The sequence below is a fragment of the Adiantum capillus-veneris genome, chromosome 15 (genome assembly GCF_014529385.1).
Source record: "Adiantum capillus-veneris isolate H3 chromosome 15, ASM1452938v2, whole genome shotgun sequence".
NCBI classification, from domain to species: domain Eukaryota; kingdom Viridiplantae; phylum Streptophyta; class Polypodiopsida; order Polypodiales; family Pteridaceae; genus Adiantum; species Adiantum capillus-veneris.
Window position 1 is genome coordinate 14,920,715 of NC_140945.1, and position 6,000 is coordinate 14,926,714.

A 6,000-nucleotide genomic window follows, 5' to 3' on the forward strand; every position below is an offset into this window, starting at 1 on the left:
GTTTACGATGTGTAGAATAGAGAATTTCACTACTAATTTTTTGGTTTTTGAGTGTGTGTAACTTAATTTTTGGTTTGATTTGATGATGTTGTGAAAATTGATGCTAATGTTAAGTTATGAATACCCCAAACCCTCAATTTCACTAATTTCATGCTAACCCTTACTAATTTTGCTTCTTTCCATGCTAATTTTGACTAACCTTGCTAACCTAACCGCTATTAATTGAAGTGTAGTGTATGATTAATCCCCTTTAAGAGGTGGAATCATCACTCTAATCAAGTTAATTGTGTTAATTTATGCTTAATTTGATGATTTGAGTGTTTGAATTTTGACCTACAAATGGTCAATTTTGGAGCCGAATTGATGGTGCACACACTTGTGTGTGTAATGATGCATCTTTGTGTGGAGCAAAGGAATAGCTTGGAGTGTAATTATGATGTAAGTGCACTCACTTGTTATGTCAATTCTTGATTGATTAATGAGGTTCAATGTTGCTAATTATTTGCTAAAATTAGGTGTGTAACACAAATTGACCTACAGTTTGCACCTAATTTGATACACTTGGAATGAAATTGATAGTCCAATTTTGACTAATGAACTTTGTGTGAATTAAAACAATGTTTAATTCTCATCAAGAATTCATGTGTGTGCATAAAATCATTGTGTGTGTGCATACACCAAAGAGGAAAAAAACTGTCAAAATTTTCAAGTGTGTGTGCACCTAATCTCGAATGTGTGCATGCATATAAAGTGATGGAATTGATGGTATATGAGTATAAAATTATGTAATTGATGTGTATGCTAGGCTAATTCAATCATTGGATAAACCTAAATGCCAAAAAATTGGGCAAAGATTGAGTATGTGTGCCTATCCAAGACCACTTGATTTACTATGATTGATGGTCAATTATGGCACCTAAATGATTTTTATTGTGAAATGTTCATAAAAAGTGTGTGCAATCATTAGGTGTGAGTCTAAATGCATTGCCAATTGAACCAAATTTGATCATTTGTGCTTAATTTTTTAGTGTGTGCATTGCTTAATTGAGTCAAAATAGTGTTGATTTTTTAAAAATTGAGCATGCATGCATTCACTTATGCTTGATTGAGTTTGAAATTTGAGAATTGCAATGTGGAATTGATGTAATTTTTGCATAAAATTTTGGCTTAAATTTGGGTGTGTGTGTCTACTCAATGGCATGTGCAATCCGGTGCTTGAATGAATAATTGGTATTTTTTATCAATTATGATGATTGATTTGGCCAAATAATTGATGTATGGATCGCAAATTGGATTCAAGAATTGAGATTCATCACTTAATTAATGCTCAATTGTGGATATTTTTCACTCATGAGTAGCCATACAAGCCAAATGACAAATTCAAATGAATTTGGATGATGAGGGCCATTGGAGATGAGCAATTGATTTTGCAATGATTGATAAGTGGGATTGAGTTGGCAATTGAGGAAAAATTTGCAATAATAAAGCATTTATGCGTCTCTCAACAATTGGTTCAATTTTTTCACAAATAGGAAGTTTTTATGCATGAATTGACTCGCCTAATTTTTCATGTGTGTACTTCCATTCCCTTTTAAACGAAGATAAGGTACTATGATTATTCAATCCCGCTCAAAAGTTAAGATTAATTTCATAGCGCATTCAAACCTAATTGATTGCAGTTAATCGAGTTCGGCATTGAAAAATTTTGCACTCAATTTATCATGTGCAAGCTCATCGGTTTTTTGGAAAATAAAATCGAACAATCAAATGTTCAAGGTTGAAATTTCCAATAATAGAGATTGTGCATTTTTATGCATGCATGGAATAAATGTTTGATTTATCAATGAAAAATGATGATTAATGGGAAGGGAATGAGTCATTAAGAGGATGGTTTATACCCCTCTTTAAAGGGTATTGGTGGATGAGAGCCTTTACCCCGTCTCGAGCTAATCATAGTGTTTCCCCTTCTCTCATTTCTCCTCTTGGGAAACTCCTCTAAGAGAGTACTTCAAAAAATAAAATAAAATAAAAAAATAAGGGGGTGAAATTTTCTGTCTTACTTTATTAGCGCTGCTACAGTGCCGCATGCCTACTCCTACTCCTGGGTGAGTCCAGTCACCCCACCCGCCAAACCCCACTTGGGGTTGCAGATTCCTGTTGGCCGTTAAAAGCGCAAGAAAATTCTCCCCCTCTCCTTGCGTTTTGGCATTGAAAAAACTCCAACACACACACACACACACACACACGGGACCCACACGTAGAAAGCGATTTTGGCTCATCCCGATTCACACACACACACACACACACATGTGCTGTCAGCCCTGGCCCCTGCCGAATAAGGTGCATCTTCAACTGCCAACCCGCACACCCACTTGCCTCCTTCTCGGCCACTTGCCCCCCTAAACCGGCTGAGCGTGACATCCAGCCCACCTTTGCTGCATGTAGTCGGGCGGTGCACCACACACGCAGGCTCGACCTTCAGCTTAGTCGGTTTCTCTTGCATTGAATGCAAGCCCGTCAGCTCCACACACACTCAACACACCCGCGCCCCTGGCCCGCGTCCCCATTCAAAACCTCCCTATCACAAGTTGCGCCGACTCACGATGCCGACTCAAACATGCAAAATAGAAATAAGTTGAAAATGAAAAAAAAAATAAAAAAAATTATCTTGAGTGAGTTCCCACCCATGGTGTTGAGTGAATCATAAGACGACTTAGGAGACTAAGAAAATGAACAAAAAATTCATAGTCAAAGTTCTCATTGCAATAAAGGGGGATCGGTCAAAGCTTATCCGTGATATATATATTCTTGAGCATTAAAATGTTGATATTTTGATCGGTCTTTCAGTGATCAATGTAATTCTCTCTCCCCCCCTCTCTCTCTTCTTGCTTCATATTCAAAAATCCACTAAGATGAGAGCATGGAGATGATTTTCCTATTGGTATGGACATTGATTCTTTATGGTGGTTGTATGAGATTCTCATGCATAAACAAACTTCATTGCACATCTACCTCTACTTTATGCACTCTTTTAATACTTGATTTGATTCACATTCTCATTGCATTACATGAAAAATTCTTTTGGCATGGAAGGGAGCTTACTTAAGAGAATCATGTTTGGTTGAAAGTATACATTAAAACCTGAGCTTGGTATTACTTATTGCAATTGAATGCTTGAATTGAATGAGAAATCATTGGAAAGCATTAAAATTGAGCTTGTTTTGATGGACGAGAGTGTGAGTGAAAAATTGAACTTGGCTTACTACAATTTTAGTGCTTTATTTGAATGCAAAAACCACTACAAAGCACTATCATTGATCTTGTTTAATGGACAAAGAGAGCGTCAAAACTTTTGGGCTTGTGAGTTAGCATGCTTTTAGTGCTTGTGTTAAATGACCAAATGCTTAAAAGCAATAACAATTGCGCTTCATTTTGAAGAGGTGTGGCAAGGTTGGATTGCGGATACGGGATGTCATCATTGCAAAATATTGCAAAATTTGGCTACTTAGAGCCATTCCAATTGTTTGGATTAAAAGCTTTATATATGCTAGCTCCTAGCTTGGTCAAAAGTTACTTAGAGCCCAACTTTTTTTAGCTTTCAAGTACAAAATTTGGCTATTAAGAGCCATTCATTTTCATTTCATCAAGCCAAGAACTAGCTCTAAAAATGTAAAAGAGCTAGTTGTTAGCCAACTTTTTGAAAAGCTTTTGAAATTATAAAGTTTGGCTTTCAAGAGCCACTTCATTTCATCAAAGCTGCATTATTTTCAGCTCTTGGCTTGTTTTTAACTCATATTTCATTGAGCTAAAAATTAATCAACTTTGAATCATGCATGAGAGACGGTAAAAATTGTAAAATTTGCTTATGTAGAAGCATTTTACCTCTCTCATTGTTGATATGTATGCATAAATTTGCTACAAAGAGCATCATGTGCATAACCAAAGGCATTTTTTTCCCTTTGGCATATTTGGGTATTGAAGACCCTAGCTTTAGGTTTTCATTAAATTTTATTTTTTTTGTGCTTTTGGATTTCAATAAAAGGCCCTTGGAGCTTGTGTTTACACTTAGCTTCAAATCAGCTTCTTTTGCAAATAAAAAGATCAAGAGACTTCTCTACACAAAGGGGATGCTTGCTCAAGGATGCTCCAAAAGAGCATGAATAGGTGTAATACTTCCATGTTTTTGCTCTTTTGTTCATTTCTTCATTCTCTATGCTTGGCTTAAGTAATTTTTGCTTCTAAGCTATGGTTCTTTCATGTTCGAAAGCTAGGCATCCTAAAGTTTCAACACTTTGCTTTGTGAAAATTAACTCATCTGTGTGTTAATCATAGGTAATTGGCCTTGACCTTAGGTTAATGTAGGTTCATTTTCCATTAGTCCTAGACTCTTAGTGATAGTCTTAATACTCCATTTGTTTTTAACATGACCTAGGGCTATGATTAGGCTTTAGTCCTTTAGTCCAATTTTCATAAGCATCTCATAAAGGAAGCAATAAAAAAGTGCTAAAAAAATGAATCAAAGAAGCAAAAAAGTATCGAGAAAAAGTAGCAAAAATATACTAAACACATGAAAAGAAAATTTCTATGTTATGTTGTGTCTATGTGAGGCCTAGCACCTTATTGACACTTGGCAGGCGAAGGCAATCACCTTGGCTCGCTTGGTCAAGGCCCTAAACCGATGCCCTAGGCTGATAGGGGTTAGCCATCGCCTTGGTAGGCTAGTAGGCTTTTGGAACACCTTCTTGAGGGTTCAAGGAGCTGAGAGTCGCACCTAGACTTGCCTTGGGGTGGTAGCCTTGTATTCTGCTTTACTTTTTTCAATGAATAACAAAAACAAAACTTCCATGAGCTTCAAAAAGCTGACAATGTACTAATAGATTATGAGCTTTTTTATAGCCAATAGACATGATAGACTTGAATGATTTATTAATATTAGTCACATAGTTTTTAGGCTAGTAAGTTTATAAACTTGCATTAGCCTAGGCTCATAATTGATTGCTTATGTTTCATGCATAAAACTGAAATTTCAAGTGGTTTAATGTTAACAATAGTATAGGTGTCTTTTTTGCTTTATGTTGTCTAGTTTTTTACTATGATTCACCCATCTTTTAGAAGCAAAAAATTAACTTTGCATGATTGTTCATTGTACTTTATGTTTTGTATCCTTGTTGGCCTTTGATGCTCATTACTTGTTCTTATGTCTTGCATCTCAACATTTCTTCCATGGAGTTGCTTTCTACCATGTCTCCGTGTCTTGCTTCACCGGCACACGAGGGCATGCGCCAAGTTAGGAAGGAGGGAATGTTAACAACGGCTAACATAGGCTACACCAAATATGCATCAAGCGGGAGATATCTATGGTTGTGCATAATATTTTCAATTCACCTTGTATAAGTCTTGGGCTCACTTGGAGTTCCAAAGTTGTATATGGTAGTTTGAGGGCTCAAGCTTAAACCCATAGTAGAAGGGATTGTGGTGAAAGCCCTTAAAAGGAAGCCTTTATGCAAGGAGGCTTCATTGTTGAGTATCCACTCTTGAGGATCCACTTTTGAGAGCTCCCTCTCTCTAGAGTGTTCACTCTTTGGCCTAGCCTTGAGCTTAATACCCATGATTAAGAGGTTAGTGCTAACCATTGTAATTAGAGTAAGCTCTTCTTGATTAATCTAATTCTTATTTTTTCATTAGTCTACTTCTTCTCTATATTTCATCTTGTCATGAAGTAGTATTACACTTTCATTATTCTAGATTTGAGAGATGTATGTACTTCTTGCTAGTAACCACTCTTATCTCTCTACAAGCAATTGATTTGCAATATTTAGCATCACAAATTAGGTTGATTAAGTTGGGTCTTAATCTTGTAATTTGTGTGTGTGCCCTATTCTTCGCTTGTGTGTAGATATGTTTTATGAAGCTCTAGCACCATTCACCTCGTGTGTATAGCTATTGATGAAGTGCCGTAATTGACATGTGGTAATTAGTGTGTGCTTATCATTAGTGTGC